The following is a 26,854-nucleotide window of genomic DNA, read 5'->3' as shown; positions in this document are numbered from 1 at the left end:
TCATGAGAGGAGCTGGCTGGAGCCGGGGGTCAGACTAGATGGCCCGGGAGACCCCTTCTGTTTCTATGTTTCTATGTCACTTGCCTTGCATACAGATTGTTAATGCTCCTTCATTGTGTCCTGCAGGATAAAACCATGGATAAAACAAACACAAATTTCACTAGACTCATAATGCCATGCCAGAACCATTGTGTGAACTCATTCAGAAATACACCACTCAGCTTAGGCATTCTCACTGCCTCAGGTTAGACCCAGATGATGGAACGGAACCTTTCTTTCTTTCTTTCTTTCTGTCTTTCTGTCTTTCCTTCTTTCTTTCTTTCTTTCTTTCTTTCTTTCTTTCTTTCTTTCTTTCTTTCTTTTTCTTTCTTTCACAGAGCTATCTGTTTTAGGACAAAGCGGGATCTTCTTGTGCTGGAAGTGAAAAAGGGAGCAAGGTCTGCAAAATGAGCAAAGGCTCTTTGGCACCTCATCAAAGGCAAAGGAGCATGGAGGTGAAAGCATAACACGGAGGGGCCAACTCTGCTCCAAAACTCCCATCCAGTTGCCTGCACCTCTCTGCTCTGAGATAGGGCTTTCCTCTGATCCAGTGAACCAGAGAGCACAGAGCTAGAAAAAGCAAGCGAGCCTGACCCTGTGCAGGCGGCCGCAGCCGTGCTCCTGTCGGTGCGCAACATAAAAGCCCTTGCTTTGGACCTGTGCAGCAGACTTGCCATCAAACCTTCAGCAGTGCTGGACAGCGGTGTGCTGCTGCGTGCCAAGAGGCGCAGAAGCCCTTTCGCCACACACATGCCTTCACCATGAGTGGAATTGTTCAAACCTCTGTGATGGCATTGCACAACTCCATCTGTCCTTGGAGTCAAGCACAGAGGGCTATCCAGATGTTTTATCTTTCAAATTGCTATTGCATTGGCCATAAGCCATAGCCAGTATATGCTGTAACACCTGAATGATGAGCAGTCCAAGGTACTTGCGGCAAGGAATACCCTTTGAAAACAATGCACTGTTTTCTTTTTAAAAATCAAGTTATTCTTTAGGAATGCCATAGAACATGCCTTCCTAAATGGATGAAAAAGAATAAAAATCCCATTCAGACCGCAGATGTCTTAGTATTGGAGGAATTCATCAGGATCTTAGAAACATAGAAACAGAGCGAGACAGAAGGGGTCCCCCAGGTCATCTAGTCTGACCCCCCAGCTCAAGCCAGCTCCACTCATGATATGCCTACCATTTATCTTAACTGTGAATGCATAAAATAAGTGTGCTGTTTAGCTTATCTGCTTTTCATATGGATTTGTATTACAATTGTGGGCATCCCACTTACGGTTTTGTCTTGATGTGCAAACTAACCACAGAGAAAAAGCTGATAGAGATACTGACTTACCTCAAATGCTAGAATTACCCTGTGTAGAAACCACTGTTATGGGGCTGAACATGTCAGTGGAGATAAAGGTTATGAGGCAGTTGGAACCCAACAAGCAGAGGTTCAGCAGAAGCCCTTCCTTAGGGCAAGCTTGCACGAGGCATGGCTGCTACACAGCACCCTGCACATGCAGCCTCTTTCAACAAATATTTGGAGAAAGGGGAAAGCATGTCCCAAAATTTGGTTAGATCTGAAAAAGAAGTGTGAACAGCACTCGGAAGGAAATCCTTACCTCCCCGCCTCCCCCGCCTCTGTGTGTGTTTTAGGTCAAGCTTTTTTTGACCTAGTTCTCACATAAAACTAGCCTGCAGCATGGGTTGCTGAATTCTAGGTTGTTCTGATGGGTATACAGTCACATTCACAAACCATGGTTTTAAACAATGAACAACCCAGGAAGAGTACCTACAGTTTCTTGCTGAGTTATGAATTCTGGGTTGTCATCTTTAGCCCACAGAGTAAGCAGGCAAGAGCAATGAAAAGCGCCAGCTCTCTCCATGCCAGTACTTTGGCGCTACAAAGGATACTTGGAGGAAGCAAACAAAGGAGAAGGGAAATGAACGACTGACAATAATCAGCCAGACAAACAATGGGCAGTATAACAAGCCACGTGTTAGTGCTACGTGCGAACCAGGCCAAGTTTTGTATTGATTCAGGCTTTATTTATTATTTTCACATAAGACAAAACACAGTGAAGCTCTTCCCTTAGGAGCATTAGTTAATTGTTAGGGTATCTGCTTCCTGGATTTCAATAGCGTATCCTTCCTGCTCACAGCCTGTGGTTTGATCATGGGGTCCATTTTGTTAAATTATGTAAGCTGATCCGATGGGGTGTTTTGAAGCAGCATTTCCTGCTTCTCTGCAGATGACCCACAAGGCCCCTTCAGGTTATCATTTTCTACATATGCAGAAATCAGAGAGACAGAAATTATTTATGTCCTTGGAGTACCTACCAAATTACATCAGCCATGTGCAGAAAAACATTTTAATATCTATTCGTTTCAAACATTTTCACTCTTTCTGCCTTCTGAACAAAAGGTCGGCCAGAGGTGTGCTCATAGCTGTGTCCTTTTCACTTACAGGAACACTGAAACAGATGCTCTTACCGATCCTAAGATTGTTCTGCTGCACAAATGCCATAAGAAGAAAAGCTGAGACACAGAGGGCACACGGACATGCAAGAGTACTTGGTCTATAGCTATGACCTCACAGTGCTCACTGGTATGACTGTATATTAACAAACTATAGTATGCTCTAAGCAATTTCCAAATGGTTATCTGTCGTTACAACGCCTCAATGCCAGGCCAGGAAAAAAAATCTTGAATCGGAGGAAAAGAAAACAGTGCAACTGAACTGGGCCGTGTCCCTGGTTACTGGTCCATCCAGTCCCCAGACCGGTCTGCCCTCAAGTAGCTCATGCAAGCCCAACCACAGCGGCTTCTGCCGCAAATGTAAAGCTGCCCCTGCCACCGCGGCTCATTCACATGGCTTGCTCATGCTGGGCCTTCTGGCTTGCCTCTTGAAGAGGCCGGGCACACACACCGCACCAACGTGCTATCCTGCCGTGTCTCCCCCTTGTTCCCGATAGCCTGGCTCTTAACTGGTCCTTAGCTGAACTTGGTGGGGGAGCATGGAGCCTTGTTGCCAACTTCCCACTTCATCTGCAGCCTGTCACACCACAACTCTCACCATTTCCAGCCACAATCCCGACCCAGCAGCCAGGAGCAGATCCTGGAGTGGGCAGAGAGTGCTATGGTGGGAAGAAGGGAGGCAGGAGAGCTTCATTCTGTGAATTTGAATTCTGGCTCCATTAGCACAGGGTCAGAAACCAACCTGTGAGATGGAAAAGGTCTCCAGGCCCACATCTGTGGGTAGAGATGAATGTGACCGTTAACATTTTAAGCCTTTCCAGAAGTGAGCTAATGAGAATGTATTTACTCATTTAAATTACATCCCTCCTTTCCACCAAAAGAAGAATTCACAGAATGAAAGCTAAGCCCCTTGTCTCTCGACCATCAAACCCAGTGCTGTCAACTCTAACTGGCAGAAGAGGTCTTTTTTGCCTGTCTGATACCTGATCATAGTATATTAGGGATAGCATGAATTTAACTTGGGGTCTCCTATGTTCAAAGTATGCGCTGCACCCACAGAGTTGCTTCATGCTTGTTGATGGTTGCTACATCTTTGACTTCCTACATTAAAACAACAGAATGGAAGAGCAGGTCAACTTCTGTCAAGAGGCCTGTTATAGATATTCCGGTCTTATGTGTACTTGCAGTACATACCGTATTTTTCGCTCTGTAAGACGCACCTGACACACCTAGTTTTTAGAGGAGGGATCCATGGAAAGTTTCCTGATAATCACAGGCACATTCCCCATCACTTCCCCATGGGCTTCATTAAAAGACGGGTTGCCATTTGAAAACACACACCGACCTGTGATTAACAGCTCTCACCTGCGCCGGAGGAGGGGGGCGGAGCAGGGCGCACTGAGCGCGTGCTGGCCAGGTGTGGTGCAGCCAGGCCGGCAGCTTGCCGGCAGTGGTCTTCCGGGCGGTGCGGTGGCGGCGGCAGGTCTTCCCGGGCGGTGGGGGTGAGTAATCCGGCTCTCTGTGCGGCCGGCGGGTTAAAGACTGCAGCTCCTCCTCCTCCGCATGCCTCCCCCTGAGTGGCACAGCTCTCACCTGCACCGGGGGGGGGGCGGAGCAGCGCGCACCGAGCACGTGCTGGCCAGGTGGTACCATGTGGTGCAGGTGGCTGGCAGCGTCCCAGGCGTCGGGCACACACACATTCGCTCTAAGACACACAGACATTTCCCCTTACTTTTGAGGGGGAAAAAAGTGTGTCTTATAGAGCGAAAAATACAGTAAATCCATGTCTGTGATCCAACTGCTAATTTACCTGTAAGCAAGGCTTGTGGAAATTTAGATATTTTTTTCCCTTTGAATAGCATATTTCACATTATAACTCAGAAATTCCTTGTAGGATTTCCCAAGTTTTGCAAAAGACCTGCACTGCAATACTCAGGGCCTCTACTCATAATACACCAATCCAGATGACCCCCCCCCCACACACACACACATTTCTATGTGTGGAATATGTTGTATGGTTCTTTGGACCCTGGTCACTGACTACCACAACTACAGTGGGTCACAACCAGCATTCCTATACATAAAATACTGACTTTCCAGGAGGGAAAGAAATACTCTACTCTGAAAAAGGATAGAGGGATCTCCACAAAATTTAATGCATTCCAATACATACCAGATTAATTTCCCCACAGGCATGAGAACTGGAATTAGGGGAGCTGAGATATAGTTTAAATACAACAGAGGAGAGTTTCAGAGCAGATCTACACTACAAAAATGTCTGTCATGCCAAATCGATTGCATGGTTTCCCTGAAAATATCCTGGGAAATATAGTCTGCTGGGAATGCTTGGAATTCCCAGATCCCTAACTCATCTCTAAGAATGAGAGTTCCCAGGATTCCCTGAGGAGAAGGGAATGAGTACTAAACCAGTTTCTGTAAGTAATGTGGATATATGCTTGAAGGCAAAATCCTAAGCATGTTTAGACAAAGGGTCCTGCTGGGAGTTGTACACCTTTTTTCTGTTTAAATACGCATCAGATGGTGCCCTGAGTCTCTAAAGTTTTGTGAAAGAAAGCAGAGCCCAAAACAGAAAGATAAGAGAATGATTTTAAAAGGATAGTGATAGTATTTAGTAGAGGCTTTTTGAACTGCAGGAAAATGGGTGGAAGGACCCTGCCTGCATTGCTACACATTCAGGTAACATGTCAAGTCACCTGTGCTGTGCTGGAAGGCATGGGGTTGCCGCTGAACAGGTGACCACATGGGGAGGCAGAGCCAGAGCGGGGGGGTGGGTTTGATGGCCTTATAGGCCCCTTCCCATCCTACTCCTATGTCATTCTATTCTACTCAGTGGAGGCTATGCCAGTCCAAGACATTAGCGAGATCTTCAGCAATAGCAGAAGAAATTGAAGAGAAGATTTTTGGAGAAGTTGAAAAGAACAAGAAGCAGAAATAGCAGAATTTGCCAAGAGTTTGAAAGTGGTTTGGATCGAAAGGAAGGAACTGCAAATGTCATCCAAGTTTTGTGGTACAGTGGAAGCGGAAGTGGGAAGAAGATGTGAGGGAGACCCGAATTTCAAATAAAAATATAAAGAGCACTCTGTTCATCAAGCTGATTTGACATCCACCAAGTTTTCCTGATGCAGTGTAGCAGCTGAATTGTGAAATAAGAACCCCTGAATTAAAATGCTAATGGCAGCCACCAATTCATGGGACGGCCTCAGTAAAGTTGATATACATACGGTTGATATGTATTTATTTATTGTTGTGAGCTGCCCCGAGGCTTCAACGAATGGGGCGGCATAGAAGTTCGCTAAATAAATAAATAAATAAAATAAAGTCCACATCTCTCAGGCTCAGCACTCATCTGCAATGGAAGTAGAATTTTATTTACTCTCCTACTTCATATATTGGATGTTGTTACATTTGCTGAGAGAAATGTCCAATTCTCTAACTGCCAAGTATTGTTACTATTACAATAGAGCTGCACTGCCTAGCAGTTGGAGAACTTAAGGTGCAAGGCCATTCATGCTGAAACAGAGAAAAAGCCCTAAAACTCCCATCATTTTCCATGCTGGGGAATGCTGGGAATTGTAGGACCTCTTTCTGCCTAAACACGCATAGCATTGCGCTTTTAAAGCCACTGAGTTGCAGCCAACATTCGTCCCACTTAGAGTGGGCCCATTCAGATAAATGACCAACTTCAGTCCCATGTATTTCAGTGCTCTAAATATGACTAACGTTGGCTGCAACCCTTCCTTCTTTCAATTCTCTGTGTGATTCATTTATCTGGAATGAAACATGGAGAATGCTAGGTGAGTTGCTAACATTTTCCTCTCTACCGCAAAAGCCGTTTCTACCTTTCATTTATCGAGTAGACACCACCAACTGTTCCCTTTGAAAATGGATGTCTTACCTGAAAAGCCATCACAGGAGAGGAGAGTTGTCTGAGTAGCTTGGCTGGTGGCTGGAACTAGCACTTTACAAGGGTCCTTTGAGGAAGCCTCCAACCACCTTGCACCGTGGCAAGAGAAGGGCCAACGGTTTTTCAGACTGACACTGGACACAGGGTGAAAGTGAGGCATGGAAAAACTCCACATGCCATTTCAGTGTGTGTGTATGTGTGTATTTATTTATTTTTAAGATATTTGTATGCCATCCTTTGCAAGAGCCTCAGGACAGCTTACACAAATAAAATACAAATACCTAACATAAATAAATTAATGACCCACTCTGGCTGCAATTAAAATATGATGATAAAATTCAATATTAAAACTTATTAAAATATTGATTAAATAAAAAGGAAAAACATATAATGATGGTGCTAGGCGGACCTCTCTGGGGAGCGCATTCCATAGACATAATTTATATAAACAAAATTTATATATATATAAATTTATATAAGATTACTCCAGGGCTCATACGCCTTGTGTAAAGCATTGGAAAAAATTGGTATGAACGGCCAACTGACACAATAAGTATATAATGTGCTGCAGAACAACATTGTTTTTTACTTGAAGGAAGTACCTGGGCACTGGTTCAGACTGGGACCACCAGGAACAGGCAGGAAGGCGTGAATCTTTCCCCACCAATGTACACAACAAGGGGATAAAGAAGAAAAAGACCGCCGGTCCCATTGGCACCAGTGGTGCACAAGCACACTCACACCGAGTCAGGACACATGTAGTTGGCCAACTAGCAGGAAATACGTCATATGACGCAAAACCCTACGATTCTTGGGGGAGATACGAAAAGCGCATGGGCACAATGCAGAAATGATTCAGAAAACACAGGGAGCCTTGGTCAGTGCTTCCATACCCTGCAGGTTTTCTTCCAGGAGGCGGAACAGCCAGTACACAAAAGGTAATGCTTTATGGGCACATGCTAAATTGTGCTCTGGTCAGGTATTTCTTTGTGGTGAGAGCCAGATCAGTGCAGGCCTGGACTGAGCTGGAACCGGAGAGATCTGACTTCTGGTCCCCACTTAGCTAGTTGGCTCTCCGGCCAACTTTGGACCATCCATGGACTCTCAGCCTGACCTGCCTCACTCGGATGTTTGAGTGAAGATAAGCGGAGAGGAGGAGAGTCTGGTGTGTTGCTTTGGGTTCCTTGTAAGAGGAAGAAAGGCAGGGTATAAAATAATGCCATAGTAATCACGACAGAAGAGGGGCGATGATGATGGAATGCACTCATCACTGAGCAGCTGCGGTCATGCGTCCCCACTTAGTGCACACGAGGCACCAACAGAGATCTGCAAACCCAGCACAGACCGTGTCTGCCCACTGGGCCTCCTCTTTCTTCTTCCTTCCAAGCCAAAGTCATGCAGCAGCTCCTCTCTTGCAGTCAAAACACCACTTTGCAACTGATGGAGCCCATGCACACAGCAGATGCACCATTTTCTCTTCTCTTTCGGCAAGTGCAAAATGTAGATGCACGGTTTCTCATCTGAAGTGCATGTCAGCTTTTGCATTTGCCAGAGCCAGTGTGCATGCTACCAGTTCTGAAGGAACACAAGCTGTATGTCTTGCCTCTTGGCGCATGTCTCTGGGTAACTGACAGTCCATTAACTAGTTCAGCAAAAGGAATAAACCATCTAGAGAGGTAGCAGAGTTTCCTTCCATGTTGCTTAATAAATGGCTAGGCAAGGGTATGTGGGGAGGGAGCGCTTTGCAAGCCTGGAACCAGCATGTGCTGTATGAGAGCTGCTCAGCCCAACGAGACCCACCAGCACTAATTCCCGTCCTGGGGTTCACCACCTAAATTTACAAGAGTTCCTGCCATTCCAGTGACTCTGTTACATCGGGGGTTCCAAGGCATTGCTGGAAATTAAAAGGTCAGCCCCCAGCAATGCCAGAGCAACTCTGCTGCGGCCACCACTGCCAGGCACATGTGACGGGCCAGTGCACAAGGGGAGGGCCACCAAAGGACAATTCCCCAGGGCCCTTCGAACTAGAGGCAACCCAGGCGCTTGGCAAGGTATCTTCTCCAGCACTCGAGCCCCCACACCGAATAATCATCCTTCCACCTGAGCCTTCGGCCAGAGAAACCGCCTTTGCCTCCTGCCCATTCTTCACCCAAAAGCTCAGCGTTCCATGAAAGCAGAAGCAGTGGGTGGGCCCGTCGCTCACAGTTACAGGCTGCTCAGTGGGAGTCACAGGAGGGCTCTGGGGAAGGGATCAACCGCGGGAGGCAAAGCCTTCGAAGTTCCTCCAACTGCGCCTAGAGAAGCTTCCCAGGGCAAGCGTGAGAATCAGCCTGTCTGGCTGGGGGCGGGGGGGGGGGTTCATGAGAGACGGGAGGGGAGGGAAGCATGTACGAAACCCAGGCCTCGATCCTGGGCGGAGGCATCCGGAGATGCGAGCTGCTCAGCTGGTGGGGCTCCCCCATTCACTCCATGCCTCCCTCTCCCTCCAGAAGCCAGAGCCACCCTGAGGGTTGCATCAGAGGCTTCCCTGAAAGGAAGGGACCGCAGAGAAGTTTCCTGTGCAGAGTCAGCTCTTCACATGGGCAGAGGCTTCTCTTGTCCAGCTTTAGGAGAAGGCTGTTTAGAGCCCAAACTGTTCTGCTGCCTGGGAAGTCTCACTAGAAGGACTGCATGTGCAAAGGGCTTGTTGGAACCCATGGGAAGGAGGGAAGGGACCGACTCATGCCATCATGCACCCCTCTGAAAGTGGCCACCCGCTTCTGCTGCAGCACCACGGCGGCAGCTGAGGCTGCGGGGGTGACCAAGCATCCTGCTTGACAGAGAGCGGTCTTTCGTCGAAAGGGCGGCCAGGGATAGTCCTGTGCTCATCAGGCTGCCCAGTCCTCACCCAGTCTTAAGACAGAGAGTGATCTGGAGGGAGAGCAGCTGAAATTGAGGTGGCCCATCCAAAGTCGAGTGACTGGATGGCAAACAGAGCAGCTGGTCACGGCCACCAAGTCACAGGCTTCTGCCCAATGGCGGCATGAATTGCATTTCTATTCAAATTATAGTAACGAGCAGCAAATACGCGCTGATCCATAGAAATCCGTAGAAGGTTTGTGTCCCCTTGGCCCTCCTCTGTGGCCAAGCATTGCCCCTTCTTCACCGATGCAAAAGAAGTGGCCAGGTCAAGGAGTGAGGGGCATTTTGCTCTGCTGCAGGGGAGCCACCACTACTGGCATAGTTCTCCCCTGCTTCATCCTGGGGCGGTCCCCAAAAAACACCTGCCCTCTCCCCTCCCAGTTAAGTTGCATGGCCTGATTTCCTCCATTGCCCAGCTGGTGGCAACCATCCAAGTGGGACTCAGGTTCAGCAGGAAGCCGTTATCACCATGTATTTGCAGCTGGGGTGGAAAAGGAAGCCAACCAACAGCGTCTATGCTTCACTCTTGCCACATTCGCTCTGCACGCAACATTTTTAATAAACTTTTCTAATAAATGCTATTTTAGAAGAGGTGGACCAGCTATTTCAGTTCCACAGAACTTGCATTAAAACACCCTCTCTTTTACAGCTTTTGTCCAAGCACTGCAAAGCCTCTCCAAAATTTGCATTTCACTATACTGGAGGGTTTTTAGCACCTTCTGTTGTCACAGTGCTACAACTCACGAGTAACCAGAAGCCAAGACTAGTATGACGTGCTTTGCAGTTGCAGCAGAAAGGGGCCTCTGCGTGGCCTGGAATAGTGTGCCATAAAGGTTTGGGGAGGAACCAGACTCTAGCAAGTGGTAGCCCTCGCCCAGGTCTCACTGTGGCACTAAGCATGCGTCTCCATGCAATCCTAAGTATGTTTAGACTGAAAAAAGCCAGGCACTGTCCAACATGTTCAGCTGGGGCCCCTTATGGTCCTGATTGCAGCTGGAGGCTCACAAAATGAAAAGCCCTGCACACAAACAGGTAGCGTCCATGCAGAAAGCAAGAGGGGACAAGATTAGTCTTCTTTTCCTGGCATGCTAGTTTTTTGTGAAGGGTTGTTTGCGGGTTTTGGTAAAGGAGCTGTCCATCATGAGGACGCCCAGTGCAGTAGGAATCCACATGGATTTTGTCTTTAAACTACTGGGCATAGTCAAGGCAAAAGGCAAGAATGTTTTCTCTGGATGACTTCAGAGAAAGAGAGATTTCATTCCCCCACCCTTGAAATGAATAAAATTCAAAGTACATAAATGTGTCTAGATTATGGCTATTCACAGTAATTAACTGTAGACATGTGCGTATTTTTGCTTATTATGCAAACTGGTTGCTTCACACTTGTTGGTAAGAACTGGTCTTCTTCACAATCTGTCAGGAAAAAAAGATCTTTTTCAAAAGTAGAAGCGCTGCAAGATGAAATACATTATCCAAACAGGAACCCTTTTCCATTATTTGTTTGTTTCATTCGTTCTGCAAAACCTATTCAAACCTTTCTTGAAATAAGATGTCGAGATGCTATCAGTAACTGGAAGATGAGAAAATTGTTGCATGCACAATCTTAAACCCACTTCAGGGAGAAGATTAATCTTTCTAGTCTCTGTAGGCATCTTTTTCTATCATATCCAGAGACCATTTCTTAATGCACTAAGCATCTATTACATTGCATATGGTTTCTATTTTCAAATCTCAGATGCTTTTAGGAATTTGTCCCTTGACTTCATTCACTGTTGCATGACTACAGTTCAGAGATGGACAATAAAAAGGCCAAGCGGTTATCTTTCCCACTCCCCAAATATTTTATTTCCCAGCTCAGCTCAACAAGGAAATGCAAAACAGTCAGCCCTGGAGAAGAAATTCTTGTCTGCAAGGAAGACCATCTTCTCTAGCTTATCCTGCTTTTCTAATTCTCTTTCCCACAAGATGGAGACAAAACCAGAGAGAATAAGAAGATAATAAATATATGTGATCTCTATATGAAAAAAGGATTTGTATTAGTGAGTGTATTATTGGACAGAAGTTGATACTTTACTGGACTGAAAAGCTGTGGCTTGATTTACAGAGTATCGCATTACACATTTTCATTTGTGCATGTTTTCACATTTTATTTTATTTCTTTATTTCACCAGAAACTGCTATAGCACAATGCCCCAGTGTTATGAAGTACATGGCATACAAACACAAAGAGACAAGCAAACCTCAAAGGGAAAGCAGCTAGAGACAGAATTACTCCCCAGCACGCCACCAGAGAATTGCTGGTCTGTCATGAAGAATGCATTAATTAAATAATTAAGGACTCGGTGATCCCAAAGCTCTGCCAGGACCAGCATCAAGACAGCCTTGGCACCTAGACAGCCACTGGGGGCTCTTGGCCCCGGCAGGGCCCCTGAGAATGACACCTGCCCCAGGCTCCCCATGCTAGGCCAACCTGCATTTTAATCTAGGGTTTGCCCCACTGCAACACTACATCGAGGGGTCTGGGGTAATCCAGGAAAATAAAGAAGCTGGAACGCTGCTGCAGCTGCTAGCAAGTAAGCCAAAATCCAAGCCGATTTATGAGCCAGCCCCACCTTCCCCAGCCACAGGCACTTTGCCCAGGACTCCTCAGACCTGGAGCCCACTCCGCTACTCGCATTTAGGAGGCTACCTGTTGCTTCCCGGTATGAGTCCCTGCTCCAGCCTTGTCTTTCCTGCTGGCCTCTTATTGCCCTGACACTTCTATAGATGAAAATAGACAGTGTGGCCTAATTTGCACACAGAACTGTTTCTGGGAGGAAGTAGAGTGGGCAATCACCAGGGTCCCCAAGAGGTTCAGGGCACCAAGGAGTCCCTGGGTAGGAATCCGGTCCCTGTAGCATCCAAGGCCTGACATGCAGTGATGGAAAGCCCTGCACAGACCTGTCCAAGCTGCAGTAGTGCCATCTTAAATTACAATATTTATATGTGGATAAAGTAAATGGCTGTTTGGGCTTTTGTTGCCTGTAGACACATCTAAGGTGCAGTTAGGGCCTGCTTCTCCATGGTTGTTGTCCGCCCCAATTGTGTTTAGAATTCTTAACCTTCCCAATAACAACTTCACCCAGTTTCTTTAAGCCAAAAGTAGGCAGGCAGAGTTTGTTCTGAAATTCATTCCAGGGGAGTGTTTACTGATTTGGGAGGCTGTAGACGACAATAAATAGGGTTACTGCCACTGAGTACCACCCTCTACTATAAGAAGGCTGGAGGCTCCTACAGCTCAAGACAGCTTCCATCAAAATCAGGTTGTTGCCTTGCTGGCTTGGCTCCTTCTCCAATACCTTTAGCTGATCTTATGCCGTACTTGGCCATTCTGTGCTGCTCTCCTAGATCAGCAGTTCTCTAAACATTTTCTAATGCTGGGAACAATAGATGGCAAAAGAAGGAGGGGACGGCAGAGGATGAGGTGGCTGGATGGAGTCACTGGGGCAGTGGGTGTGAGCTTAAGTGGACTCAGGGGGATGGTGGAGGACAGAAAGGCCTGGAGGAATGTTGTCCATGGGGTCGCAATGGGTCGGACACGACTTTGTGGCTAACAACAACAACAACACATTTTCTCTATGCACAATTGCAAAATTACTAATGGTCTAGACGACCCCTTACTTTTGTTTTTCTAACATAAAAGTATATAGCAAGTACATAAATAACTCATATATCACTAATACCTGTGGTCTTGCATTTTTAGCTTAATGGAAGCACCTGCATGGTGATCCAGTGCATGGAAGGCAAGATTCCATGAAATCAGGCGTAATATTTGCCAACTTTAGCCTCAAGTCAGGGTTTGGTATTCCTCCTGTTCGGGCCTCATTAGCCTCTTCAATAAGCCTCAACTGGGCATGGTCAAATGGACTCGCTCTCTATTGTCAGAAGAAATAAATCACGTGTGGACCAGATGTTCTGAACGGTTTCGCAACCTTTCTGTAGGCCACATCAGTGCAGCTCATGGCACATTTGTGTTTCATGCATGACTGTTTGAGGATCTGGGCTGTGAGAGACAGGCTGCCACTAGGCCAACATACATCTGCACCTGACGCTTGGGAACCTCTTCGTCTCGCTTGGCAAAATGATGCAGGCAGCCGAACTACATGGCGGAGTGGCAGCTCACTCCAGGTGTCTCTTGACATGTGTGAGCTCTCAGTCACATCATGGTGCCAGGACACCTAAGCTCCACTGCTATCTAGTCTGGTCTAGCCTGCAACTGACACACTGCAGTGGGGAGGTACCACTGTGCCTACTTTTCCCAACCAGAGGGGCAGGGCATGCATTCTAGTTGCGATGCCCGGTTTCCATTCCTGCTGGCAATGCATTGGAATGGTGCTCAAAGGGCCTGCAAGTGTTACGAAAGCAGACTGGGGGCTGGGAAGCTGTGTTTGCATCTTCCCCATGGCAACTTCCCGGTGTCCCCCACCTGCACCATGTCCTGAGAATAAATTCCCCATTATCTCAGAAATGGTTATAAGACACAGGTCCCTTGTTGCAGCGGGATTAAGAGGAGAGATAACCAGCCTAGAAACGTCATCACTGAATTAAGATCATGGCGAAGAGTTTGGAACTGAGGCCACACTCAGGGGAGACTCCTGAGTGCATGAACCCTCCATGAGAAGCACCAAATCAGTGATTAATTTCCAAAATGAAAGATGTGAAAGGGGAGCACATCCATCTGTGAAATGTCCAGCATGTACGGGCTAGTACTCAGGAATGGCATTAGAAAACCAGCCTCTACACATGCCCAGAAGCATTTGGTTAATTCACATGTTCTGAGATAAAGTATAGGCACTGGAAACCGAAGGCAAAGCCCTGGTCCAGATCAAGGCATTCGCAAGACCTACTTTTCAAGCCTAAGCAAATCTTTCTAAGGAGTAGTGATGGCAATTATTCCAAAATGTTTTTCACCATGTACAACAATCCTGGTGGTCATGGGAGGTTTGAGAAGGGCAGCAATAAGGATACACGCCCATGAAGGGGACGGACTGTGTTCTTAAACTTTAATGGGATTTTTGCATCATCTTACTAGACCCCCAGAGAACATAACAGACTTCAGCATATTTCGGCCTCACCCTATCATTACTGTTAGAAATTTTGATTTAAAAATCCAGTTTGTGAATAGAGGGACATCTGTATTTTCAGTAGGTATTCAACCTGGATACCAGCAGCATGTGCTTCTTGCTAAGAATGGAGAGCCCTCAATTCTGTACTGGATCTCAAAAGTAGCTGTGAGACACAGCTAGGGGAGAACAGAGCTGTTTCTTGATCTACATCACTTCCAGATGCTCAGTTCAAATGCTCAAGGCATAATCCCTGCAAGCTAAAACAGAAGACACTCCAGCTGGCTGGGACATGCTAGAGGCTGAAGGCCATCTTTCTGGCGAAACTTGATGAGGATCACACTCTCATTCAATACAGGACAAGATATCCTAACAGCAGCCATGCACCCATCCTAGCCAAGCTACCAGCATATAACTGGGCAACACATCAGCAGTAGCTGATACTGTCTAATGTCTATCACCATAGCAGCAGGACCCCACAGCCAGAAGCCAAAATTCTGCTTCCCCAGTAAAGTACATAAATATTTTAACTGACTGACATTTGCTCGACTTAGACGATGCCTTCTGATGCAGTGCGCTGATTCCAATGCAGAATATATTCACACAATTTCAGATCTTGTGTAATTAATGAAAGCAGCACAGAAGAAGAGGTGCAGACATGGCCTATGTGAGAGGCAAAAGGAGCAAGGAGAAGAATAGAACTGCACAGTAGCTCCACCTAAAGCCACTTAGTTTCTGAGTACTTTGCACAAATTTCCCCTGGAAATCATGTGAGCTAGGAACATGATATTTTCAAACTAAGTAAGTAAAAACTGAACCATTTCCTACTTGTAATTTTGTGAATCTATGGGATTAAAGATTTCCTAGAGCATAACAGACTAACAGCTGAATCCCAACCAAGTTTTCTTAAAAGAAAGGCATGTAGCTTTATATAGGATTTTCTTCCAAGCAGATATGTCTGGAAATGTGCCCTCTGCACACATAGTCGGTAGGTAGGCAGGCCACTTTGCAGAAATGAGGAGTTAATTCTAAGGAAACATGCATATAATAAGGCTACATGACTTCTCTAAATCATTTACCAGGAGTTATCTCTCACCCACCTCACAAGGACTTCCTTCTGAGTATGTATGCTTAGTTCTTGATTGTTTCATCAGTCAACTCACAATTAATCCTAAACATATTATGTGGGAGCACATTCCACTGATTTCAAGATGTACTTCTGGTTGCTATATTGATGCTGGGAGAGCCATTCATTTACTCAAAAGCAACATTACTAAAACAGAGATGATGGGAGAGGAAGTTTCCATCTTACCTTGTGGGTTTTAGCAAGTACTTAGGAAAAAAAGTACTTCTGTTTTCAGCAATAACTGTGCACCACACAAAATGCATGGTTAGCAGATCACTATGCCAGCTGTAGCAAAGCGCTACGAAAAAGACAGAAAACTGCAGGGAATTTTAGAAAATACGTTCATTGGTAGCTTGCACTTTTGCCATAGTTCTGGATGTCAATGATTGGTATAGCTTGGGAAGGGCTGATAGAACTTGATTTCTGTTACGTTACGATACATACATTGGGCAGGGGTGGGCAGGGTGGCAGCCAGAGAAAAAGCATTATTTCAGACTGAATGTTTGAGCAAGTTTACCCCATTTGAACAAGTTCTTAGCAGGATGCAATCAAAGGACAGCCTCCTCAAGCTTGGTTCTGCAAAGCGGCACTTTCCCGACAGTTATTTCACTAACGCATTTCCTGGGTTACCCAATGAGGTATTTGGACAGGTGAGCACACGCCAAAGCAAGTGAGGATGTCCATAAGGCAGGGCCCACAGTGGTTTTCAGGCAGAAGAATGCAGTCTCCTGCATCCGACAGCAAAATCCTCAACATGTGGAGATGCAGATGTTTCCCTTGCATTCATGCATTAACCTCCCTCTTTCCAACACTCCAGTTCCTGTTTTCCATTGCCAAATCAGGCTGTTTAGGGAAGACAATAGCCCTTCCCCCATGATTCAGACCAGATAATGCTCAGTTGTTTCTCAGAAGGGCCTGTGTGTAAGGCAGCTCCCTGGTATACTGATCTGACTAATTGCAGGGCCTATGCACAAAGTATACCAAAAGTACACATCTTTCTTTTTGGGTGGTAATTATTTTAAGATGACGGTTTGTCTTGTGTCAATACACTACTTGTTGATACAGAAAAAACACTCTCAAAACATGTATCTTGGCAACGTAGTGGAATATTTCCAACAAAACGTATTTCAGTTTGCTGAAAATTTGGCCCCACTGTGGAGAGAAGAATCTTTTCCCTCCCCTAGGCTGAAATCTGACAGCTTTGGGATACAATTCTGTCACTGGTTCATTATGCCCCTGTGATCAAGGCAGTAAACTATGGAATGACTGATCCTGAGGCCTCTGGAGAAAGATTACCAATCAGTATTCCAAGGGATGGTATTTCCTTGGCCCAGTTCCATCCGTCTTTCATTGGGCCTAGAAGTGGTGTTTCTCTTCACGCGTGACAGCTTGGCTCTTTTGGCAAATTCTTGAATAAATCCACACCCGGGTGAGGCTTAACAATCCAATCAACACATTTCTATTCTTTCCTGGACCAACCGAATTAGGCTGGGCTGGGGATGAACATTTGCATGGGCCTTTCTTATAGCGTGATGCATCGCTCTACACACAGAAATGTGGTACAGTCATCCATCCCAACTACCCAAGAGGTGTAGAATTCCTTTGTATATCTATTTATGCAACGTTCCTCATGCAAATGTTGCCAACTTGACCCCTGTTAATTGAAAAAGACTATCTACACACACACAACCTACTGCGATGCCAAGATTTTCAGCAGGAGCCAAACTGCCACAACAGTGGCAGATGTGCAGAAAAATGGCAGCCTGCATTCACTGGGCATCTCGAGAAATCACATTCTTCAAAATGAGTGGAGAGATGTGTGGAAAGAAGAGAAACCACGAACCAGATGTCAAGAGCAGACCACCCAAACATGGGGGATTTGGAGTATCTCCTTTCATTTCCCCAGCCCTGAGCAAAACATCACGGCAGAAATTACACAAGAGGAGAAAGTGGAGAAATGTGGCTTGCAGCTGGAGTGCCCCCTATAGCAATAGCCTCTCTTCAGTGCCATTAAAAGGGAAATGTAATTGTGCTAGGTACACTGAAGTTGCCTAATTGTCCTCTTCTAATGGATCTGTCTAATTAGGACTGTTCCTCTGGCACACGGCACGTTTGCAGACAAGATGGCCATCCCAGCAGACCCTAGTCAGCCAGAGGAGGAAGAGTGAAATGGTTGCCCTCATTCTCGGCACTGGTGATGGAAGACCATTTTGCAAAATGCTGGCGCGTGGACCTGTTTCAGAGCCTGCACCCACCCCGCTCATGTCCCCATCCTTATTTGTGCCTGATCTAAAAGGCTGAGGAGGCAGGGTGAGGAGGGGGTCTGCCACAGAGCAAAAGCAGCCGTGGCACTGCTGTGATGCAACGGAGCATCTTACCAAGTCTACAATGCACGGGGATTTTCCTATTGCACACAATTTCATTCAAGTAGGGCTACAAATTCCATGCGGAGACTCAGCGCCGCCAAAGCCAGGGCAGCATTTGACGACATGCTCACACAAGCCAGATCTACCAGCAAATGGATTTCCTCCACAAGCCCGGAATAATTATTATCTCAAGATGCCTGCCTTTGTTCCCCCAATTCTGATACGAGCCGGTCTAATGATGGAGTGCCTTGCCTCGCTCGTCTTCCACACCCTGCTCTCCACGCATGCGCGAGAAGAAGACAAAGGAATAGGTAATTACAGGAGACTTTCATTCATTTCCTCCGCAGTACCGCAAAAGAGAGCCCAGACGGGAGGTTTTTCGTGCCCAGCTATGCGATGTGGATGGGGAGGAGTGTGCGCCTTTTAAAGCATCCTAGAAAGGGACGGAGGGCTGTGGCGCTACGTTTCTGGAGCCCGTTCAAAGGCGCGTAGTGATCCTGAGGATACCCAGCAGGGGTGGAGATGAAGCACAACTGTAGGATCCGTGCCGAACCCTTGCCTGGGAGCGCTGAGAAACGCTCTGGAGAATATTCGGGATGGGGCGGGGGGGGGGGGGTGAAGCCACGGGGACCTGAATAGAAGCTCAGGAGATACGAAAGGTCTTTGCGAGTCGTTGGTGGGCTTTTATTTAACAAACTTGTCACCCAGCTTTTCCCTGGGCATTCCTAATTTGCATTCAACCCTGGCGAGAGATTTAGGTTTAGGTTTCCGCGACTGCTGTCCTTTTCTTCCTCGTCTAAAGCCACACTTGCGGCTGCTCATGAGGCTAGACGCTCTCTTCTCTAGGATCGCCTGAGCAGGCAGCGCCGACGCTGTTGCACGACAGCGTGGCTAAAGCTGGCAGGCGTCCATGGGCAAGGGCTGGATCCTTCCTCTCCCCCGGTCCCGGTCCCGGTCCCAGCCCAGCCCAGCCCAGCCCACCCTACCTCTCCCGCCCTCTGTTAAAAATAAAATCGGAGGGGTTGATTTGTCAGGCTTCGCCCCGATATGCATGCAACGTATTCGGAGTTTTCTGCAAAGAGCTCCACAGGTAATCCCGGGAAAGCCATCCTTCCTCCCCAAGCTCAGGCTGTCCTCGCCTGTTGTCCGTCTGAACACTCGTCCTCCTCTCCGTCTCCCCCACTCCCCTCTGCATGATCTGCCCGTGGATGTATTTACCCCCCCCCCACACACACACACACACGCCCCATAGGAAGCATTTCTTCATCTCACGGACAGTCATTTCGCCCAAGAAATCCGGAACGAGCTCCACCTAGCCCCAGCCCAGAAAATGGGGCGCTGCGGAGGGAAAACCGCCCAGCGCCCCCAGCCGCATTTCCCCGACACGCTCCGCATCGCGCAGCCTCTCCCCGGGCGGGAGCGGGCTTCGCGGCGCGCCTCCCTCGCGTCTCCTCCGGCTCTCCGGAGGGGCACGAGGACCGCACGGGCTGCGAGTCCTCGGCGCGCTCGCCCGCCCGCCTCTCCCGCTGCAGGCGAGGCGCGATGCTGTTCAAACGGGGCGTTCCTCCCCGGCCCCAGCCACCCTCGCAGGGTGAGCGACCCCCGCGCAGAAACGGACCGGGCTGCAGGGCGCGGGCAGGGGAGAGAAAGGGGTGCGAGGAACCGTCCCCACCGAGGCTCGGGGGGCCACGACGCGGCGGCGCCTACCTTCTGCCTTCGCCCCTCGGTCCCCCTCTGTGCAGATGCGGGTGCGCTCTGGGGCCACCAAGAGAGAGCCCGAGTCCCGGCTAGTCCCGTTGCCCACGGAGTCGCCGGAGAGCTCTCCTCGCTCGGCTGCCGGGAGTGGAGTGGAGTGAGTGGAGTGGAGTGGAGTGGCTGACTGGAGCGACGCCGGCGCCGCCGCCGCCGCCGCTGCTGCTGCTGCTGCTGCTGCCGCCGCCGCCGCCGCCTCTGCGCTTCTCTGGCTCGCGCTCCCTTTCTCACCCTCCCTTCGCTTCTCTGTGACAGTCTGTGGGCAGTTCAAAAGCCACACGTGCACGCGCGCGCTCGTACACACGGACACACGAGTGCGCGCGCGCGCAAAAACTGAGAGGCATGCTTTTTTAATGGTTTCTTATGCGCCCACCCTCCCAACACGCACGCGCGCGCGCGCGCGCGCTCATCCCCCGCCAAGGATGCTCCCGCTCGCCCTTAGGGGGCGTCCTGAGCCAAGGTCTTAAATATAGGTTTTGCCCGCTTCAAGAGGAGTCTAGCGAGAGAAGGTGCTTAAGCAACCTTGCGAGCTGCCGAGCCCTCGCCCCACGTGCAGGGGTCACGGGCGGCGCAAACCGGGGAAAAACAGAGGCAGCTGGGGGGGCGGGGAAGGCTCTCCTCTCTCGAGAGATCTGCCCGTCCCGGGGAGAGGTCTGGTGCCTCCTCCCCGCCACCGCCCTTCCTTTTCACAGGCTCGAGGCTGCGTCTTCTTCTTTGATCTGCGCGGCTCCTTGCGCGCGTCTCCTGCCGCCAGCACGTCCTGCCACTGGATCGGAAGGCGAGCGAGAGCGAGAGGCCAGCCAAGGAGCGCCCGCACCGCCCCGGCTCCTCCGAAGGGGCCGCAGCTCGCAGCCGGGACGACCAGAGCGCGTCTCTCGGGGCCAAGCAGCAGCCCGCCCGCGGAGGTCTCTGGTGCGCTTGGGCTGGGACGTGCTGCGGGAGGTGCTCCCTTTACATCCCGGCTGGGACGCGTGTCTGAGAAGCCGCGCTTCGAGGCGAAAGGCAGGGCAGCGTCCCTCTCGGGACGGGCCAGCTCGGGGACGCGTGGAGCCGGAGGACCGAGCCAGCCGCGTGCAACCCGGGAAGCGCGGAGGCGGCGCTGGCCTGCAATGGGAATGACCGGGAAGGATGCTTGGGAACGGCGGCGGGAAGGCTGCGAGGAGGATTGTGAGCCGCGCTCCAGGACTTTCTCAGCCCGTCCGGCGGACGAGCCCCGCCTCCCCGCGCACCCCTTGCGCCTCTTTGCGCCTTGTTTCCAGGTGCAATAAAGGTTCCGGGCATTTTGCAGACTTGGATCCCCCACCACTCCCATAGTGTGAGGGCAACGACTGTATTCTTCTTACAGAGCGAAGGTTGCACGTGTTTAGCACGCAACTATTTTAATTTTTGTTTTTTTAAGCGATGTCGGTGGGGAGTTTTTTGTTGTTCCGTGGCGCCCTCTGCTCGCAGTGAGCGATATAGCAGGGCATCTTTTTAACGTGGGAGTTGCAATATTTTTCCATTCGTACTCACGGGCACGCATGTTGCCACAAGAATGCTGTTCTGGGATGAAAATCACAATGCAAATTTATGCCAGCTCCTGAAAGGACAGGGATGGAGCACAAAGCTATCCAATCGCCCTAAAGTTGATCAATTAATGTGCACCAAGTTGCTTCATATGGTGGGTGAATATTTTTACATGCAATGCTCTCCGGCGCAACACTCCAGATGCTTAATGTGAACTTAAAATTGGCTAGAAAAGAAGGAGAATGCCACTTCCACACGTGGAAGAATGGCATTCAATTGGCTCACATCGATGGGCTAGGATGAAATGTAGCCATTCTTCATATGGACCTCATATAAAGATGAAATGCCACCTTGAAAGAAAGCCCTATCAGAAGAGAGATTAATAGCAGAGCCGGGCCACTTCCAATAAACAAGTAACCGAGCATTCATTTACTCAGAATTGTATGCAGGTTTATCATACACATAAACTTTGTCAGATGTGAAGTGTTCTACAATTTACTTAAATTTACTTAAGCTCTGTATAAATAGATCAGCATAGAAAATTTACAGGTGGTCAAAACTACAAATTTATTTACCTCACTCCAAAGGTTTGATGTACGGAATTCATTGTTTCAATGAATACACAGATTGCGGTAGCATCAAATCTGGCTGGCGCAGTCTTTCAATCTTGTAAACATGCATTTATATGTGAATACCATTCCCTTGTTGTCAAACATATTAGAACAAAAAGCACTTACATCAACTAAAAAGAGAAATACACTAAAGCCAAAAGGGTGCAGTTCGGTTTCCCGGGGTATTTTATTTACGTGTTTGTTTGTTTTTAGAAAGCATTAATTTCTCATCTGCAAGAAACAGTACAGTCTGGCTGTGAGACAAATGGTAGTTTTTCAGAGCTATGTCAATAAACCCATATACATCAAACTTGCTGTTAATTTATTTTGTAATGAGAAGCCTCTCTTCTAGAGAAATGCACACAGCCAACTCTCCCCAAGGTGAAATATCCTTGTTCAAACATAATCCTCCAATTCATCCACCTCTTTATTTCAGAATGCGCCATGCCACATCATCCCCCAGAATTCACATATATTTAAGTATCTGGCTCTGCTCTCCTCATGGAGACAGCAAGCCCAGAAGTCAGCGTGATTGGAATATAGATGCACTCATTGCTATGGAAACATGAGACAAAGCCCGCACCAGGATTAAGAAATGCAAATCCACTGGAATGCATTCCTATTAAGCTGTCCCTACATAGGCTATAAAAGAGCTGTAATATGTTTATGTGCAACTAAATGACTGGTATGAATTGATGAAATGTTCACTCCAGTATTCAAATTATTGTAAATCAGCACTTAATGTCATTTATTTGTTTCTGCTTGTCACCAATGTACAGTTAAGTACCTTGTAAAAGCTCTCCAGAAGGGTCCTAAGCATAATAGCTACCCCACTTATGAATTGAACGATCAGAGACATTTGCAAGGTTGTTCTGCAGCCATAGTTACTGCCTTTCCACCTAACAAGCACTACTTCTCCTTGTGGAAGCCCCAGTATCCTGGGCTCTGAGCATGTGGCGTCATTTCCCCCAAATGCTCTGAGGAGGATGGTCTAAAATTGGGAAATAAGATTCCAGTTTCCAGGGCCTCGTGAAATCACCAGCAAATGGCATCGAAAGGTCCATCCCCTGGTGGGACAGTATATGGCTGTGGTCAGCAAAGCATGTTTCACTGGAGCCATATTTTCAAGTGCACAGAGGCTCAGCAACATGGACTTGGCCGGGAGGCAGCCTTCCCAGCCATTCCTTCCAGCAGGACAACAGCAAAAGCTCAAATGCTGCTGAGCCGTACGGTTAAAGGGGCAGCTTAGAGTTCAAGCAAACAAACGAACAGTGCCCCTTTTTGAATCACAGTTCCTCAGTCCCATTGAGTGCACATGGATGAGGTGCAAAAGTGAGAGGTGCTCACGCTCCACTCTTGGGAAAGTTCATGAGGCATGAGGGGAACATGCAGAAGCAGGCCAGGCCACCCACATAATGAGTATCTTCCAAGAATCTGGTCTAGATAATGAGGATCTTCTTGGAGATCCTGCACTTGCTCCACCACAACCTTCTTGAGTACTTTTCCTAAGGAAGGGGAATTTTCAGTTGGGGCAGTGTCTGTCCAGTGCCATTGGATTCGGAGAAGCAGTCACACTGTTACCTCCTTCAGAACTGCAGGAACCAAGCCTTCGTGCAGAGGTATGCTTGCCACCCGCTGGATCCAACCAGTTGTATCTTTTGGCAAGGGTTTATCAGCAAGCAGGGGCAAAGATCGAGAGGGCACATGGTTGGCCATGTTGCTGTGCGCACCTTGTCCCTGTCATCAGCCCACCATGACTGAGACACGAAATGAGAGAGCTGCTGCCTTCTCCAGAGCTACGTGAACAGGTTTGTTGAAAAGACGAGTGATTCTGCACTGTGACCAAGTGCGATGCAAAAAGGTCACAGCAGGTCTTTCGGGGGGTGGGGCCCACTCACTGGGGAAGATGTTAACTGCAACTTGGTGACCAGAAAGAGCTCTGCTGGTCATCTACTCAAGATGCAAAGAGGTAGCAAAATAAAGCTTCTTTGCTCCCTACACAGCCACAGGAGAGGCACAGTGGTGCACTTTAAAGCCTGCTCGGTCATCTTCATTTCAGGTCTTGCACCACCTGCAATCGACCTGACCTCTGACTTGTTCTATTGACCGCAGCTCCCCAACATCCCAAGCAGCAGAGCAGGCTCCGTAGCACAGGAGAAGACACACGGGTGCAATCCAGTCCATTGCCCTCCACATCTCACCAATCCCCAGCGAGATGAGGACACTGGCTGGATCACCAGCTCTCTCCTCTGCAAAACCCCAAGAAATAAATCAGATTGCATCAGTCCTCTGAAACTGACCATCAAATGTGTTGCCCATCCTGTTTTTCCTTCTGTAGGAACAGTGAACCCTGTTGCAATGCACTCAAGAAGGCAAACCTGGCTTTTGTACAACTTCTGAGAGCCAATTCAATATATTTCAGCATGAAATGTTATAGAGTGAGACGTTTTGACAGTACAATTTATATGTCCAGAAGCAGCCTATGCCAACGGCTTTATCTCTGTATTAATTTCAAAGGCTTTCTACTCTGCTTTTACCCATAGGATTTCAAGGGGCCTAACAAAAAGCCATTGTTTAAAAAATAAAAAATACAGTTCCACATTTAAAGGCAGCCTACAAATAATTTTACATATAGAAACATAGCAAGTCAGAAGGGGCCTCCCAGGCCATCTCGTCTGACTCCGGGCTTCAGCTGACCCTGCTCACACAATACCCAGCATGTGGGTATCCAGTCTTTCCTTGAACACTCTCACTGATGGGGCCCTCAACCAGCTCCCATGGAAACCCATTCCACATCCTAGGGGACCTAATCATCAGGAAGTACTTCCTGACATCCCACCTGAAACCCAGTTCCTTGAACTGGGATCATGTCCTTTCCTTCACCACAGGGGAGAGCAGGTCACGACCCTCTACCTTGTGACACCCCTTCACATACCTGTAAGTCACTCTAAGATCCCCTCCGAGTCTCCTCGTCTCCAGGCTGAAAAGACCCAGCTCCCTCAATCTGGGACCCCCAATTCAGCTACCATCCATTTAAAACTCCTTTCAATTTACAAGGCAAATGCTAAATATTAAAACTCAAAAAGTATAAAGTGGAGCAGGGTGCACACAATTGAAAGTGCAACATGCCTGCGGGTCGAGGGGGCTTCTCCCATCCACACTTTTCCTGTGAAGTAGCTTCTCCTCCAGGATTTTTCTCCTGATGGCTCCCCTCAGAGAACAACTGGGGGGAACTGGGTTCAGGGGAGAACATGTAGGTGGGGGACTGGAGGAAGAGCTCCTGCGCACACAGGTGGAACCTCCTCTATTTTAAAGGAAATTGGGAAAACCTCTTTGTGAGAGAGGGATATGCTTCTCCTGCCAATTCTAGTTTTCTGTAAAGCAAGAGGATTCTCACATCATCAAGTCCACTGCCCTTCTTCACTTTCAGTTGTTCAATATACTGGTCTTCCCAGCAAAATCCAGAATTTCGTTAACTGCTGTAGTCATAGCATGCCACAGCCCTGAAGAGGGCACAGTTGGCTTACAATACTAAAGTCAAGCACTGAGGAGAACAGACACTCCAGCACTTTGAGCTAATGCTACAGGTCACAATATAGAAAGAAAAAAAATTGTTTCTAATACTCGCAATCTTTTCGACTCACATTAAAATAAGAAGGAGAAGAAAAACACTCTTCTTGAGCAGAGTATGAACTTCCACAACAGAGGAAGAAGAATTCATTTCTTAGGGGGAAAAACCCTCCTTTATTGTACCAAACAATGGAAGAGCAACAAAATAGACAAAAATATCTAATACAGAAGAACACAAATGTTCCATCATTTTTCCATCAATTTTAAATATAATAAAGGAAAACAAACAAAACATGTAGGTAAGCATTGGAAATAAGGTTATAAAGGTCTTACTTGCAACCTAAACTGTTACCGTGAGCTGCTGCTGCTTTTCTTTTCAGAGTTCTTCATAGCACACAGTGTTCTGCATTGTGTGGGGATATTATATCGATCGTCCATCCTATTCATATAAACAACATGGTCATGCCAGATTGTATAAAATGAATGGTGTTTACCTGGACCCCATGCCAGGTTCAAGATGAAGAGAGAGGGTTGTTCAGTGCTCGGCTCCCACACTGCTCTTGCTCCTTTACCAGCAGCTCCCTGGCACACGCACAGCAAGTGAAACGTCCGTGCACTCGGTAGTCCTTTACTAGATAACTGATCGGTTCATTCACATGAGCAGATGGAAGCCGACTTCTTTTAGAACATCCTATTCTAAGCAGCGATAAGCAAGAACGCTGAACTCTGGTAGTTGTTGTGTCTATAAGTAGTGAGGAAGCATAGCACCAAGATAAAGTTAAAACGATTTTCAACCAGAAAATGAGCACATTGCATCTGACAAGTTGATAGAGAGGACATTCCGTGAATTTGGGCTGTGGGAAGAGGAGAGATGTCTCCATTTCCTGCCAGCTGGAAGCAGGCCTGGCAGCCCAGGCTACTTCATCCAGTGGCTGCAGCCCCTTAATGGCCTCCATCTTAGTTGCTTACCAATGAAAGGCCTAGGAAGAGATGTGAGAAATTATAGCCATTAATTTAGTGACTCCAATTTTAGTTGGTGTAATCTAAATTTTTGCTGAGCTACCCATGGTTCTGAACCTATTCTGGGGCTACAATTCAGCACCACAGACAGCTTCTTTAAAGGCCAGACCAAAACCCAGTGTGGATGCATCACCCCACAGACACTGGCCTCAGCTGACTCCACTGCCTTCACATCTACCTTTGAGCGCTGAGAGGGACATAGCAAGAAAAAGATACAGGAAAGACTGTTCCTCAAGAATACATACACACATACCAGTATCAATGTCTTTTAATAACTGTTGATTAAGAAGTTTTTTTAAGTTGGTTTTTATTATAATGATTGTTTGCAGTGGTTTAATATGTTATTATCTATTCTGTGTTATAGTTGTTTGGCTTGTTTTGCTCGTATCCTTGTATATGTTTTTTGTTATTGTTATGCTGTTTTAAAGTTTAGCTATCTGTAAACCATCCTGAAAGCAATGTGC

At 47.7% G+C, this 26,854-nt stretch overlaps 1 protein-coding gene across 1 annotated transcript in view; it reads right to left on the bottom strand.

Moving 5' to 3' along the window:
• BASP1 (brain abundant membrane attached signal protein 1) overlaps positions 1-19,898 on the bottom strand; it is an 81,587-nt gene extending 61,689 nt beyond the window's left edge. Inside the window, exon 1 of the mRNA XM_044426438.1 lies at positions 19,639-19,898. The gene's annotated coding sequence lies outside the window, so the exon portion shown is untranslated. The remainder of the gene's footprint in view (positions 1-19,638) is intronic.
• Positions 19,899-26,854: the final 6,956 nt, after the last annotated feature.

The sequence above is a fragment of the Varanus komodoensis genome, unplaced genomic scaffold, assembly GCF_004798865.1.
Source record: "Varanus komodoensis strain SLA01 unplaced genomic scaffold, ASM479886v1 scaffold17, whole genome shotgun sequence".
NCBI classification, from domain to species: domain Eukaryota; kingdom Metazoa; phylum Chordata; class Lepidosauria; order Squamata; family Varanidae; genus Varanus; species Varanus komodoensis.
The sequence above is the reverse complement of the archived record's forward strand: the minus strand, read 5'-3'. Positions and strand labels throughout refer to the sequence as shown.